The following is a 16,578-nucleotide window of genomic DNA, read 5'->3' as shown; positions in this document are numbered from 1 at the left end:
AAAAAAAAAAAAAAAGAAACGTACTTTATGTATAGTGGTATGGGGGGTGCCTGGGTGGCTCAGATGGTTAAGCGTCTGCCTTCGGCTCAGGTCATGATCCCAGGGTCCTGGGATCGAGCCCTGCATCGGGCTCCCTGCTCCGCAGGAAGCCTGCTTCTCCCTCTCCCACTCCCCCTGCTTGTGTTCCCTCTCTCGCTGTGTCTCTCACCATCAAATAAATAAATAAAATCTTTAAAAAAATAAATAAATAAAATAAAAAGCAAAAAGAAAGGGGCGCCTGGCTGGCTCAGTTGGTGGAGCATGCGACTCGATCTCAGTGTCATGAGTTCGAGCCCTACATTGGGCATAGAGATTAATTAAAAAAAAAGGGGGGGTGCCTGGGTGGCTCAGATGGTTAAGTGTCTGCCTTCGGCTCAGGTCATGATCCCAGGGTCCCGGGATCGAGCCCCACGTTGGGCTCCCGGCTCAGCGGGGAGCCTGCTTCTCCCTCTGACCCTCTCCCCTCTCATGCTGTTTCTCTCTCACTCGCTCTCTAAAAAATAAATAAATAAAATATTATATATAGTGGTATGGGTATATTAAAAGCATCAAGACGGAAAAATATATACCATGCTAACAAAAAGCTGGAGTGGCTATAACAATATCAGACAAAGTAAATTTCAGAGCAAGGAAATTACCAGGGATAAAGAAGATGGACATTGCATAATGATAAGAGGGTCAACTCACCAAAAAGACATAACAGTCCTAAATGTATAGGCATCTAAGAACAGAGCTTTGAAATGCATGCAGCAAAAACTGGTAGAAATAAAAGAAAAAAAATAGACACATCCACAATTATAGTTGGAGATTTCAACATGCCTCTCTCAGGAATTAGTAGAACAAATAGGCAGAAAATCATCAAAGATGTAGAAGTGAATATTACCATCATTCAAATGAATCTAATGAACATTTATAGAATATTCCACCCAGTAACAGCAGAACACATATTCGTTTCAAATGTACATAGAACATTCACCATGATAGACCATATTCTGGGTCATAAAGCAAACCCTAATAATTGTAAAAGAATTTAAATCCCATAAAGTATGTTCTGTGACCATATAGGAATTAAAGTAGAAGTCAATAGAAAAATACCTGGAAGATCTCCAAGTATTTGGAAACTAAACAACACATTTCTAAATAATACATGAATCAAAATGGAAGTCTCCACAGAAATTAGAAAATATTTTAAACTGAGTGAAAATGGAAATACAACAGGGGTGCCTGGGTGGCTCAGCCGGTAAAGCAGCTTTGGGCTCAGGTCATGATCTCAGGGTCCTAGGATTGTGCCCTGCATCGTATTGGGCTCCCTGCTCAGTGAGGAGTCGGTTTCTCCCTCTCCCCCTTCCCCCATTCGTGCTCTAATAAATAAATAAATAAAATCTTAAAAAAAAAAAAAGAAAATGGAAATACAACATATGAAAATTTTGTGGGATGTAAGTAAGAAGTGCTTAGAGGAAAATGTATAGCATTAAATCCTTATATTAGAAAAGGTCTCTGGGGCGCCTGGGTGGCTCAGATGGTTAACCGTCTGCCTTCCGCTCGGGTCATGATCCCAGGGTCCTGGGATCGAGTCCCATATCGGGCTCCCTGCTAGGCGGGGAGTCTGCTTCTCTCCCTCTGCCTCTGCCTCTCTCTCTCTCTCTGACTTTCATGAATAAATAAATTAAAAAAATTAAAAAAGAAAAGGTCTCAACCCAAAAAGCTAAGCTTCCACCTTAAGAAACCAGAATAAGAATAAAATAAATCCAAAGCAAGCAGAAGCCAGAAAATAGTAAAGTTAAGAGCAGAAATCAATACAATTTAAAATGGAGAAGGGATAGAGAAAGAATAAAACCAAAAACTAGTTCTTTGAAAATATGAATAAAACTGGTAAACCTCTAGCCAGATGGACAAAGAAAAAAAGAGAGAAGACAGAAATCATGAATATCTGAAATGAAAGAGTAAATATAATGAAAGACTTTCACTGACATTTAAGGGATAATATTAAAGAAATATTACAAACAACTCTACACACACATAAGTTTGACAACTTAGATGAAATGGACCGATTCCTTAAAGCCACAAACTACCAAAACTGACCCAAGAAGAAATGGACAGACTAAATAGTTCTATATCTGTTACAAGAAATTGAATTTATAGGGGCACCTGAGTGACTCAGTTGAGTAAGTGTCCAACTCTTGGTTTCTGCTCAGGTCATGATCTCAGGGTTGTGGAATTGAGCCCCACATTGGGCTCTGCACTCATTGCAGAGTCTGCTTGTCCCTCTCCCTCTGCTCCTCTTTCTGCTCCCCCTGCCCTGCTTTCTCTCTCTCACCCTCTCATAAATAAATAAAATCTTTAAAAAAAAAAAAAAGAAATTGAATTTATAGTCAAATCCTTCTGGAAAAACAAAACAAAACTCCAGGCCCAGATGGTTTCACTGGTGAATTCTACCAAACATTTAGAGAAGATATAACACCAGCTCTTCATAATCTCTTCCAGAAAATAGACCAGAGATACCTCCCACTTCCTGTTGTGAGACCAGCATCACTGATACCAATGAGCCCAAGATTATGGTATTAGTAATGCCAGTAAATTTTCATTTATCATAAAATCCATTTCCTAAAGATATGTCAAAGCTTTACTTCCCAGGTGGAATGGCTAAGGCCCACCCTCCCTGTGTACTATATATCTTTCTCAGGAACTCTAGAGGGAAGCACATATGATCCTTGGTGGTTGCCAATCTCCCCGCAAACAGAGTGAACTTCAAGGTCAGGCATCACCATCCCTAAGATGCCACCCCTCCCTCCTTGGGAAAGTTTCCTTCCTTCCTTCCTTTTCTTTCTCTCTTTCTATCTCTTTCTCTCTCCCTCTCTCCTTCTTTCTTTCCTTATTTTAGAGAGAGAGAGCATGAGCAGTGTTGGAGGGGGGGGACAGAGAGAGAGGGAGAGAATCTCCAGCAGACTCCCTGCTGAGTGTGGAGCCAGAGACTCTGGGGCTCCATCTCACAACCCTGAGATCATGACCTGAGCCAAAATCAAGAGTCCGACATCCAACCAACTGAGCCACCCAGGCTCCCGGGGAGAGCTTATTTCTAAACCTTGCTCCTGGTCCCCTGACTTCAGCCTGGCCTCCTGAGATTCTTCTCTCATTTTTCACTTCCCAGAATCTCCTAGGAGATTCTCCGCCCAAACAAACTTCCTTTCTCTCCCTTTTCAAATTTCCTAATACTTAACAAGCAGAGAAATTTAGTTTATTTGAATCTCGGAGCCTCATTGCACAACCTGAAGGTCCCTCAATAAAATGTCCCCAAGATGAAGAGCACTTTACCCCTTAGTAAAGCTTTCTTTTCCCCAGAATTCAGAAGCCGCTGAACAGATTTTAGGTTTTTGTTTTTGTCTCATTTGTTTTTATTTTTCACTTCCTGTCCCACTTCAATAGTAGAAAGATATGCAATGTAAGTTTTGTGCACTGCTCATCGAAAAATAAAGTGCACAACATGACAGCCAGCCTTGTCTTTCTCTGGGGTTCTGCCGCTTATTTTCTATTGTTTACTAGTTCACAAGCACACCTTTTTTTACCTCTCACTCCCTTGAAAATTTTAAGAAAAAAATATAATTGGATTCTCAAAACAGACTTCATGTCCATTTGTATCAAGACAAACAAATGCATTAAAAAATTTACAAAGTATTCTTTGGTTTTATGAAAAAGAAGATAACAAAAAGACACTTTTACTTCGCGTTCTTACAGTTTTAAAATAATATATAGGACCATGACCACCTCCCAGTTAGATTTCCTTCAAGCCATGGCTACACTACAATTTTCTACTGCGGTGGGCAGGAAAGATCCAAAGAGGAGAGACAAAGCCTTTCCAGAAAGGTCTTCACTGAAGACACTTTCCACACACCCAAAATAGTTTACTAATGTATTCTCTCTGCTCATTTTCCCTGCTTCCACTTCCAAGTTTGAGAAAAGTCTTGCCCTCCCTTCCCCCAAAATTCGGTTTTGCTGTTAAAATGGCATGAATGATTTTAGTTGGGAGTAAAAAGGGTAGTAGTGAAAGAGGTACAAATTATCTTCTCACCAAGCTTTCAGAAACTCCACCAGAGGGCTCATCCCTCCCTACTGAGCTGCCATAGACCCCAAGATTATGTGGTCTACGCTGGCCTTAGAAATCCCCTCATCCAGTTCCCCTCCCACACCCCCTGAGTAATAGACAGTGATGATGGGAGGGAAACTGTTTAGGTAACTAAAAACCCTGAACTACTGGTTTCATTTCAAAACACATGACCCACAAAACAACAAACAAACCAGCCACGAGTGTGGCAGATGAGGGCTCCTCATGCCTTCCAAGAAAATTACATAAAGACAGAGGAAAGTGTAGAAAATCAGCTAGGCATTGGCACTCATCACCATGATCCACCTTCTATCTCAATGCCCCTCCCTCTGATTCTATCACCATGAAACCTCCCACAACTCGTTTGTCAGTCTCCTACATCACATGGGGTTGACCTGGCCTGGAAGCTCAAAGAACTGTGGACCAGGGAGTTGGCACTTCCCCAGTGGATGCTGATAACGCAGCAATCATGTGGTCTGGGGGGGTGGGAGAGCAGAAGGGTGCCGTGTGAGCAACATAACCTTTTCCTACAGGTAAAATCGTCTCAAGCTTGGGGCATTGGAGTACTGGTCAGTGGCATGTACAGACCATCAAAGAGTGAGGACGAGCTTCTTGGGTGCAAATCCTCGCAGGTTGGGTTTTCTCCGAGGGCCTGTGTCTGGGAGCTCTTCTGTTATTCCTTCTGTGTCACCTTCTCAGAGAGACCTTCCTTAACCTCTCTTTCTAAACTAAGAGCTTCGTTAATGCACGCAGGAATAAAGAAACAGAGCCCACACCTGAGTTGAGTTTCCTCCTTTGTCATGGGGAGAGCCAATGTTCTCCACAGACTTTCGCTGAGCCCCCATGATGTGCTGGCTCAGAGAAGGGCTCTGGGGGGGTGCAGTGGGGAGCCAAAGAGGGGAGCCGAGGTGAACTTTCCTGGCAGGAGAGGATCCGAGAGGATTAGAGACAAAATACTAAAAATACCTGACATGGAATAAGCCCTTGATAAGATTAATAGGAGCCTTTATTACCTCTTAAAGGAAACCCTGAGCTTGGAAATCTATGCAACTGAAACAAAGAAATTATCTTGTGATTAGAACATCTCAAGGGTCCTCATTTTACCCAGGACTCTGCTTCTCCTCTTTCTACGCACTGCATCTCCCACCCCCATTCTCACCCCCTGGACACACTTGAGATACAATTCCGTTCACAAAACTTCTAATTTGGGGTGCCAAGTGATGTTAATAGTAATAATAAATATAATTAGTGCTGGAGGAGGACAAAAGGAAAACAGGATGGTTCTGGACATGGAGATACTCTTTTAAAAAAGAGTCTTTAAAAAGCCCCTCTGGGAGAAAGCGGCAGCTCAGAGCCTCCTCAGAGCAGTCCCCATCAATTGCCCCAAAAGTTCTGCCCTTCCAGCTACAGGGAAAGGCCCTGCAACCCACCAAGTGGGCCAGTTCAGGCTGGTCTTGGTGGCCATGGGTCCAGGAGAGAGAAATAATGTCCTCAGCCATTGGTAGTGGTAGCCAGAAGAAAAAAGCTTTGGTGGAAGCAGAATTTGGACAACTAAAAGGAAAACATCAGTGGCATGTTCCAGAAAAGGAAGGAGAGGACAAAGGTGGCCTGGAGAAGTCTGTTTGTCCCTAATTCTAATCAGGCAGTGTTGGGAGGGGGGGATGGGGTTCTTGATCCCTTTTATTGGGGGTGGGGGGACTCTCTACAGGAAGATTTTCTGTGCTTTAACTTGGAATGCCATTAAATTGCCTTTCAGGGGCACCTGGCTGGCTCAGTTGGAAAAGCATGTGACTCTTGATCTCAGGGTTGGGAGTTCAAGCCCCACGTTGGGTATATAGATTATTTAAAAAAAGAAAGAAAGAAAAATTAAATTTTTAAATAAATTGTATTTTTAAAAAGATTTTGAGAGAGAGAGAGAGAGAGAGCATGAGCAGGGGGGAGGGGTAGAAGGAGAGGGAGGAGCAGACTCCCTGCTGAGCAGGGAGCCTGCTCCTGCCCCCGTGGGGCTCAATCCCAGGACCCTGAGATCATAACCTGAGCCGAAGGCAGACCCTTAACCAACTGAGCCACCCAGGTGCCCCTAAATAAATTGCATTTTAAAAATAATTTCAAAGATGTCATCTAAGTAGTACGTGCATTTAATTAAAACTTAATTTTGTCAATGCTCTGTAAGTAATTCAAGCACCAGACTTGTAACAACCCTCTAAGGATATTGGTTACAAACTGGATCACCATTTTCCAAAGAGAAGACCATGGGTTCCACGCCCAAGACCTCTCTCCAACACGCCTTCCCCTCCGGTCCTTGCTGCGGTCCCCAGTCAGGCCACCACCTGGCACTGCCCTGTGACTCCGGGTTTCCTGGCCTCCGACCCCCCATGCAGCTGCCAGGGGGCTCCTTGTGAAAAGCAGATCTGTCCCAGCCATTCCCTGGGCTATACTCCTTCCTGGGCTGTCCCACCGCCTCCAGGATCAAGGGCACATTCTAAGCATAACACCTGGGACAAGGCCTTCAGAGTGTGTCCCCTGCTTCCAGGATTGCCAGCCATTGCCCCATGCCCTCTGGGCTCAGCCACAACCTGCAGCTCTCCAGCAAGCCTCTCCACCTTCCCCCATGCTCTTCCCTGTCTGGAAGTTTCTGCCTCCCGTTTTCTCAGCCTACAAGCCCCCGCGTCCTTCAGCCTCAAAGGTAATGTCACCAAAATCTTTTTTTTTTTTTAAGAGTTTATTTATTTACTTGAGAGAGAGAGATGAGCAGGCGGGAGGGGCAGAGGGAGAGGGAGAAGCAGACTCCCCGCTGAGCAGGGAGCACCCCCTACCCTCCATGGGGCTCGATCCCAGGACCCTGAGATCATGACCTGAGCTGAAGGCAGAGGCTTAACGGACTCAGCCACCCAGGCACCCCCCAAATCTTCCCTTTAAATTCCTTAAGCAGCTGGTTGCAAATTCCTCCAAGTGACCCGAGTGTACTACAATCCCCTCTATTATAGCATCTTAGATTTAGGGTATGCTTTTTTTATTTCATTTCTGTATTTCGTAAGAGAATGTGAGTTCCTAGAAACCTTTTTTTTTTTTTTAATTCCCAGTGCCTAGCACTGTGCAAAGCAAAAGGTAAGTATGCAGTAGCTTCTTCCTGGATGAACGAGTGAGGGAGTGGATGGAACCCTGCAGGGGCCACAGTGCTCTTTCTGCAAAGCGAACGCGACCGCCTCTCTCTCTGAGCCCGGGCTCCTCCTCTGGTGATGAGTTTACAAGGGAGTTACTAACAAAGAAGCAGCAAACAAAACAAACAAAAACGAAGTAGCCGCAGAAGGGGAGACGTCGAGGGGACTCTGACAAATTACTTATGTGCACTGAGTTTCCGTTTCCTCATTTGTGAAACACAAGTGTTGTCCGGGTGAGCTCTGAAGGAACCTTCCAGTTCTCAAATTCCAGCTGGCGGGGCTCCAGGAACCACAGTTTCCCTGAGTCCTGGCAGCTATAACCCGAGTCTTAGCACCATCTAGTGATAAACAGGCCCAGTAGCAGTGGGGAGGAAGGCTGAGGAATGGGGACCATACAGGCACGAGAAGGAAACCCCGAGCTTAAATATTTTAGGACGCAGCAAGAAATTAGGTCAAATGTGGAGTTAAACCAAGAGGCCTAACTTTGAGTCCTTTCCCCTGGTGATGGGATCATCAATAAGCCTCGGAACATGTGAGAAGCAGCCAATCAGGATCCTTAAAACATGAACAAGGCAACAAAACAACTCCTGGGGGCTAGGGTCCTCTTGTTCTTTTTATTAAGTTACTGCTTGCTGTCCCAATTAAATCTTTGCCTTGGCAGGAAAAGTACTTTTGAAAAACCTATGGTGTGGAACTCTAAAAACCCCAATAAAAATACAAATTATTCAATTAAGAGTTTGCATGTATTTTTCAGATGTGTTTTACCTTCATCAGAGTGTGATAAGAAATGTGAGGGGCGCCTGGGTGGCTCAGTCGGTTAAGCGACGGCCTTCGGCTCAGGTCATGATCCCGGGGTCCTGGGATCGAGCCCCGCATTGGGCTCCCTGCTCAGCGGGGAGCCTGCTTCTCCCTCTCCCTCTGCCTGATACTCCCCCTGCTTGTGTGTGCACGTGCATGCACGCGTTCTAACGAATAAAATCTCAAAAAAAAAATGTTAAAAATCCAAATATGGCCAACTAACATTATAGAAAATATTAAAGACAACTCTGAGAGCAGCGAAACAATCACAAGAACAACAGTATGGATGTCATGCTCGTGCACAAATTCCCTTAGAACTCACCACAGCATTTCACCAACCTGATCTTTGTTTTCCAAATTACCTCCTGGTCATCAAAAGCAAGACTCAACCAACCAACTGAATAAATAAACACAGTTAAAAAGAAAAAAAAAAAGAAACCTGACTGATGGAAGATGACGCTGAATCTTTGCTGTAGGCTCTGTCCCGCGGCTGGGCTCCCCAGACAGCCTTCGGGGCAAAGCAAACCGTAAAAAGCTGCTTTATGGGCACGTGAGGGAAACAGGGCCTTTGAGTGGGGAGCAAGTCTCATCAGCCCTACATTTAAAACAGCTCTGAAGGCAGAGCCCATCGGAGGGCGTAATCACATTAGCAAAAAATAACCAACATCTGCAGAGCGCCTGATTCTAGAAGCCTGTTCTTACACATCTTCCCTCAATGGGGTTTGGTGGAAGCCCACTCACTGCTTTTTTTTTATTTTATTTATTTATTTGACAGAGAGAGACACAGCGAGAGAGGGAACACAAGCAGGGGGAGTGGGAGAGGGAGAAGCAGGCTTCCCGCTGAGCAGGGAGCCCGATGCGGGGCTCGATCCCAGGACCCTGGGATCATGACCTGAGCCGAAGGCAGACGCTTAACGACTGAGCCACCCAGGCGCCCCCCACTCACTGCTTATTGACTGGTACCTCCTTACCTCACGGATACGCAGTGATGAGTATTACATGACCCCCAGGATCCATATCGTCGTATGACGTTGAACCCCGGCCATTCCACCGTGGTGACCGTACTTTCCAAACCCAAACTAAGGCCACTAGCAAGGACAGGGACATGTGTGCACACAGATGCAGAGGGGAAGCCGGGGCTGCGGGTACATCTCACCTCTGGATCCCTCCTTGGGAAATGTATCATCTAGAAGTGTCTGGAAAAGGCAAAAATGGCACACAGAAAACCGAGCTGGCCTTCTGACAGGAATCAGGATGAAACCGGTAGGATTTGGAGGCAGGTTTGAAGTAAAGGGGTGAGTGGCTGGGCGCAGCTTGTTCAGGCATTAGCAACATAAAGGAATGTAACAGGAGTGATGGACTCAGGAGGCAGGTCTGGGCCTGACTTTTGTATTCTACCTGCCATTGAACATACGCCCTAACCTGTAAGCTCACTAGAAGTACCTCTTTTATTTCTAATACAGTTGCATTAAAGGGGATGTGTTCTACTTGGATCAGCTCAAGTTTACCTGACATTCAAAAAGAGTTTCACACATAGAGGCTTGGACGACAGACTCCAAATAAATATTTTAAATTCTAATAGTGCCCAAATGGGTGCCCAGAGCATGGGAAGGAGGGAGGAAGGTCCATTAGCTCGGTGCCATCATCAGCTTCCTCATAAATTCCAAATAAGGGAAACCCTTGCAATTAATTGCATGGGGATTTAACATATATTAGGAGATTGTGAATGTTACCTTCCGAACCGGCACCCTTTGAAATGTAAATGTGTTCTTTATTCTCCAAACGCCCCCATTGTTTTCCTCGCGATATTCCATTTGGAAACAGTGTATATCCTCAGATGTCACCGTCATTACCTCTTTCTTTGTTGTTGATAAGCATGCTCTGCTTAGAGGTTTTTATAAGAGTTATCTTTCCTGTAATGAATTCTCAGCGATTCAAGCCTGTCTTTTCAGCTTGCTGGATGTAAGTGTCCCTTGATTAATGGACCTGTCAGCTCAATCAGCGGCTATCATACCACAAAGGCTCAGCCTGAAAAATGTCACTTCTTATCCTGGTTGTCCAAGCACTTCTGGTGTATAAGCATTTGTGCACCAACCGGACGTCCCTAGGATTTCATTTTGGGTTTGGTTAATCATGAGGGAAGTTACGTTAAAGTAGATAATTGAATTATTTAATGCAATAGGAAAAATTTCTTTTGTTCCAACAATGGGCTTCATAGGACAGGGGGGGGTTTCTTTTTCTATTTTTTCACTCCTGTCGGCTGAACTGCTACCTAACCATTTAAATCAATGTATAGATCAACATAAACAACATTCATTTTTCTTTTTTTATTTCCTCCATTCTGCCTGGAGTTAAAGTCTTGCAAGAACAGAGTTGCTTGGGAGGAAAAAGGAAATCAAGTCCTTAAATGAAATTATTCTGCTTAGTAAGTCAAAGACATGGAATCAGTTAAAATTAAGGCTGTATGCTTTGAAAGTCGATTTTTCCATGTGCTTTTCTGTTGTTGGATTCCATTTCAGTGCAGGAATCAGAGCTCTCGCATTATAAAGGAGCAGAAGTATGGGCAACTCCATTTCTAGATAGACAATATTTTTATTTTTTCTAAAAGATTTTATTTTTAAAAAAGATTTTATTTATTTATTTGACAGAGGGAAACACAGCAAGAGAGGGAACACAAGCAGGGGGTGTGGGAGAGGGAGAAGCAGGCTTCCCGCTGAGCAAAGAGTCTGGACTCAATCCCCAGACCCTGGGATCATGACCTGAGCCGAAGGCAGACTCTTAATGACTGAGCCACCCAGGCGCCCCTAAAAGATTTTATTTTTAAGTAATCTCTATACCCAACATGATCAAGAGTCACATGCTCTAATGACTGAACCAGCCAGGCATACCTAGATAGACAATATTCTTGAAAAATTATGTAACTGTCTGGGTAGAATAAATTTCAAGGGGATTATGAAAACCAGCAGTCCCCAAGTTATAAAACAGTGGACTAAATGTTTTCCACCCTATAAGTAAAGAAAAGTACCAGATGCCATGCTGCGCCCCAATGAAAGAAGGAAAGCAAAAAAAAAAAACTTTCTTTCAATGTCTAGGGGATAGAAATATAAAATGTAGGTCTCAAAAGAAACAAGGAGTAGAGTAGGGTACATAACTATAAAAATCTAAAATGTTCTTAAATAATAAGAAAGGGAATGTTAGCCTTGAGCCAAGACAGCTAGACACAACATCTCATGGAAAGTAAACACAGGGCTGGTGGAGGCTGGATCAGCCCATCCAAGCTCAAGGGCTAGAGGACTGGGATGCAGCAGGGACATCTAGGTCCTATACATACCAAATTTGAGCAACATCAAGACTAACAGTCAAAAAACCCAATAAAGAACTGAGGACAGCATAGGGGCGTCGAGGATGTCATTCACAGACATTCGAATGACTTCGAGTATAACGGTTCTGCACTAAGTATAAGTAATAAGACCCTCAACTGAATACAATAGAAGAATAGTCCTTGAAGTTACTGCAAACACACAGCTTACAGGGGGTGTGAAGAGATTTACACATGCTTTCGGCAGTAACCAAAGTTTATGCTAAAATAAAACCTTAGAGAAATCCATAAAGTCTCTGTAGCTGACCACTTTGTTATTTTGTTACACTGTTCTAAAAGAGTAACTGTCTCTTCTGCTAGATATTCCACAAGCACCAGAAAGAAATTGCCAAGGAGAACAACTCCAAATCTACAAGCACACAGAGCACTGAGTACTTCTTGCTAAGTTGTGCCATTCAGTGTCCTACCGTTTGCTGACAAATTAAGAGGAATATTCTTATTTTCTTTCATATTAGCAACCTCATGCAGATACTGTTAGGCTCCTGCTGTTTCCAGTGGGTGGGTGCCCTTTGGTTTCCTGGCAAGCCGGCCTGAGAAATTCTGTGATTCAGTAAGCCTTATTCCTGGTTTCAGCTTACTGTCTTCGGGGGCATTACTCACACCTGGAAGAATTACCCCAGGTTACAATGGATAATTCAAACCTGAATCATACAAAGTTTCTAATCTCCTTGTTAGTCTTCAAAAATTTCTTCTCCATGGCTATCATGTAATGTTCCTGAGGGGTAATTTAAAAGGGGATCTAGCTGTATCTTCAGTTCTGGCCTTTCAAGTAAATGTAGTTTCTGAGAGAATGCAAGGTATTATTTTTTGGTACAAACATTTGTGGCCCGTACTCCTTCCTGGCAGCTTTCTTCCCTGGTAAGTGCTGTTCATTATAAATTTGCCCAAAGTCAGCAATACATTTTTCTCCGTAGAACTGAGGTCAATCTGATTTTAAAACCTTTTAAACACTTTAGGCTTATCTGTGGAAGTTTTCAGTCTTACCTGAATTATTCTTTGGGACCTATCTGGAAACACTTCAAGTTCTTTTTTTCCCTTCTTTAATGAGCGAAACGTTTTGGTTTCAGAAATTTGGTGAAAGGTGGGGTTGACCCCTGCAGTCTATATGCACATTTCTATATACATTGCCTATGGGGGAATTCAACTTCCCTGGATTTCTCCGTGCTCTGGTAAAAGCCCTCGCCTCCGGAGACCCTTCACACTCCATGATAGTTAGATCTGTGGTCATTTATCTACCTAATTGCTCTTCTCTGAAAGGACATGAAGTTCCTCTTATCTCAGGGAGGGAGAGGGCCAAATGGCTCCAGCCGGACCTAGGGCCCTAGGTGAAGCCCCAAGGTGCCGGAACTCTGCAGTGCTCTCTGTAGGTAGGTATTCATATCAGAAGGAATGAAGTCCCTGAACTTGCAGACTCTATGAGGGGGTAAAAGCAGAGACCCTGGGGGCCGTCTAGCTCTTGGAGAGACTATTTACATAGCAAAAGGATGGAGTTAGGTTTCAAACCCATTTGGTATCCAAGCAGTCTTTCAAGAAGGAAGGGGACTATCTGCCTCCTTCCTCTTTATTAGCAAAGCAGCATTGTTTTTTCCTTGCATAGGACATTTGACCCCTGGCCAGCAGTAAGATCTGAGGGATGTGGGGGTGGAGGTGATATACTTATTTCTATTTAAGGCAGTTAATAAGAAATCTGTCTCCGATCCAGAACACCTTGTCTGTACATTCAAGATACAATTGATAATAATGAACATGAAAAACCAAACACTGACAGACTGGGTGATCAGACTGGGGTGGGTCCTTTCCCTCCTTCTCTACCAGTCACGACCAGCTGTGGAGAAGGGAGGGAGTAAGGTGTCCAGTCAAAAGCCTAGTCCTGCCTTTCCAGGCTGGCGGGTGCCCGAGGTCAGCAGCAGAGCCTGCAGCCCTCTGGTGCATTTGGTCTGCACTGAGTGGATTGCCAGATAAGATATAGGACCCCTGGTTAAATGGGAATTTTGGATAAATAACAAATAATAGCATAAGTATATCCCAAATACTGCATGGGCCATACGTACGCTTTAAAAAAAATCATTCATTCTTCATCTGAAATTGAAATTTAACTGGACATCCTGTACTTTTATTTGCTAAATTTCGCACTCTACCATGATGACAGTGACCTCCTAGAGTTTCCAACAACTCATGTCCATTAAAAGAATAAATTTAAAAGGGCCCTTTTCACGAAGGGGGCCTTTCTCTTCGTTTCTGAAGGGATGTTAGAGGACATTGCGCTCAGATACTGAATCTGGTCAATGTTGACATCCAGAATTATGGGCTGAATGTGTCTCCCCACCAGTTCCTGTGAAGGCCTAACCCCGCCCCGTGTGGCTGTGTTTGGAGAGGAGGCCTCTGGGGACATAATTCAGGCTAAATGAGGCCATGTGGGTGGCCCCCTGAGCCAATAGGAGGAGTGACCTTCCAAGAAGAGACAGCAGAGGGCTCGAGCTCTCTCTCCACACGCACAGAAGAAAGGCCTCGCAAGGACGGCGGGAAAGCAGCTACCTGCACGCTAGAAAGACAGCTCTCACCAGAAGCCAACCCTGTGATCTCAGACTTTCCAGCTGCCAGAGCTGTGAGAAAATAATGTCTGTCCTGTAAGCCGCCCAGTCCGCGTTTGTTATGGCGGCCTGAGCCGACTAAAGCACCATGGCCACAGTTAGCTTCTGAAGCCTCCACTGAATCTTCCCACAACCACCCTGGGCGGCGGGGGGGGGGTGGTGGGTGGGGTGGTTATTTCTCCCGGCTCAGAGACACAACTCCCAGGGCCTGGGAAACGGTAGAACGGTGCTCAGCACATAGAAAAAAATTTTTTAAATATTTAATGAGGGGCGCCTGGGTGGCTCAGTCATTAAGCGTCTGCCTTCGGCTCAGGTCATGGTCCCAGGGTCTTGGGATCGAGCCCCGCATCGGGCTCCCTGCTCGGCGGGAAGCCTGCTTCTCCCTCCCCCACTCCCCCTGCTTGTGTTCCCTCTCTCGCTGTGTCTCTGTCAAAATAAGTAAATAAAATCTTAAAAAAAGAAATATTTAATGAAGGAAAGTTACCCAGCTGAGGTGGCACCATGCATGCGTCTGTGGCCGAGGCGGGACAGTGGCCTCCGGGCTCCTTTCTCTTGCCTGTTTTTGTCTCTAACCCAGGGATGCCGAGTCCCTGAGGATAAGTCCCTTTGCCAGTGTAGTTTGGATTTCCTCGTCTCTAATCTGGGTTTACTAATTCCCGTCCTGATCAGCTCACAGCAGGACGGTGGATGCAACTAGTTGAATGGGGAAAGCTCTCTGAAAACCATAGAGCCCGATCACCTGTGTTCTGAGCCTTACCTGTAAAAGAAAGCAGTGAGAGGCAGTCCAGTCTAGAGGATCATTCAAGAGGAGGGTCTGTCCCAGAGATCTTTGCTGTTGTGTCCTTCTGCAGGACAGGGGAAGACGCTGGATGAGCCTGTGGGGAAATGCCCCTCGAGGCCCACGTGCTCCTTGTGGGGTAAACCACTGCCTCCCACTGGGTTTCCCATCCCCAGAGAAACATTTGAATTTGATCTTGGTCCAAACGGCCTCCTCTGTCCTCCGTTTCTTCCTCTGAAGTTCTCTTCCCGATGTTTGAATTTAGAAACCACAGGTTCGGGGACCAAAGAATCACACCCAGAGTGGGTGGCCTAGATCTTGAATTTTAAACAACCAGGTAACTCCCAGAAGTGCTTTTGTCTGCCTCAGTGAACAACAGAAGCTAACTCGGGCCGACTTCAGGTGAATTTATTTAAAAAAAAAAAACAAGGTAGCCCGTGTAATTAAGGAAGAGCTGAAGAGCGGGCCAGAAAGGACAGGAACGCAGATAGTCACAAAGACCTGAGCAACAGGAACGAACAGGTGCGGTCAGGGTGCCGGGGCTGTGATGCATCTGCTCCCACTTTCTTTCTTTCCCTCCCCATCTCATCACCCTCCCAGCTGGTTGTTTTCAGCTGCAGGCAAGAGATCATGGCTAAGAATGGCTTAATAATAAAGGTATTGCAGGGACACCTGGGTAGCTCAGTCAGTTAAGCATCTGCCTTCGGCTCAGGTCATGATCCCGGAGTCCTGGGATCGAGTCCTGCATCAGGTTCCCTGCTCAGTGGGGAGCCTGCTTCTCCCTCTCCCTCTGTCTTGCTTCTCCCCCTCCCTCTGTCTTGCTTCTCCCCCTGCTCATTCTCTCTCTCTCTCTGACAAATAAGTAAAATCTTTTTAAAAAAAGGTATTTCAGGGGCGCCTGGGTGGCTCAGTCGTTAAGCATCTGCCTTCAGCTCATGTCATGATCCCGGGGTCCTGGGATCGAGCCCCGCATCGGGCTCCCTGCTCCGCGGGAAGCCTGCTTCTCCCTCTCCCACTCCCCCTGCTTGTGTTCCCTCTCTCGCTGTCTCTCTCTCTGTCAAAAAATAAATAAAATCTTAAAGAAAAAAAGGTATTTCATTGTCTTACGGAACAAGTATTCTGGAGATGAGTGGTCTGGGGTTGATGTCATGGTCTACATGGCTGATTCTTTGGCTGTTCTATCACAAAATGGCTGCTACCGCTACAAATACATTCTCCCCCCAGTATTGCAAGCAGGAAGAAAGATGTGTAGCAGAAATAGGGATGTCCCTTTTTATTAAGGAGGCCTCCCATCACCCTTCCCTTTATAATTCTTTGGTTGGAACTGGGTCCCATGGCCACCCCTAGCCACAAGGAATGCTGGGAATGTCAGCTTCTGGCATAAGTGATCAGAAGAGCAGTGACTGGCTTACACCAGGGCTTCATCTCCTGGGGTTGGGCATATTGCTGCACAAAACTAAATCAGGGCTCTGTTAGCCAGGAGGAAGGGGCAGGAGTTCTCATGATTCAGATCCCCTGGAAAGAGCCAATGTGCCTAGCTTGGGTCACCATGTCTGAGTCCCAATGCATGACTGAAAGGTACTATTTCAAGAAGGAGCAGGATCCTGTGGCTGGAAGAAGGGAGATGAAAGCTGGGTGCCAAAAGGACGTGTCTCTACCTCCCTGTCCTTTGGCTTTTCCAGATACCAGAGGGGATTCCAGCCTAGCAAGGACAGGCTCTATAATTTGTGGGA

Source organism: Mirounga leonina, unplaced genomic scaffold, assembly GCF_011800145.1.
Source record: "Mirounga leonina isolate KUSES-001 unplaced genomic scaffold, KU_Mleo_1.0 Mir_180, whole genome shotgun sequence".
Taxonomy (NCBI): Eukaryota; Metazoa; Chordata; class Mammalia; order Carnivora; family Phocidae; genus Mirounga; species Mirounga leonina.
Note: the sequence above shows the minus strand (reverse complement) of the source record.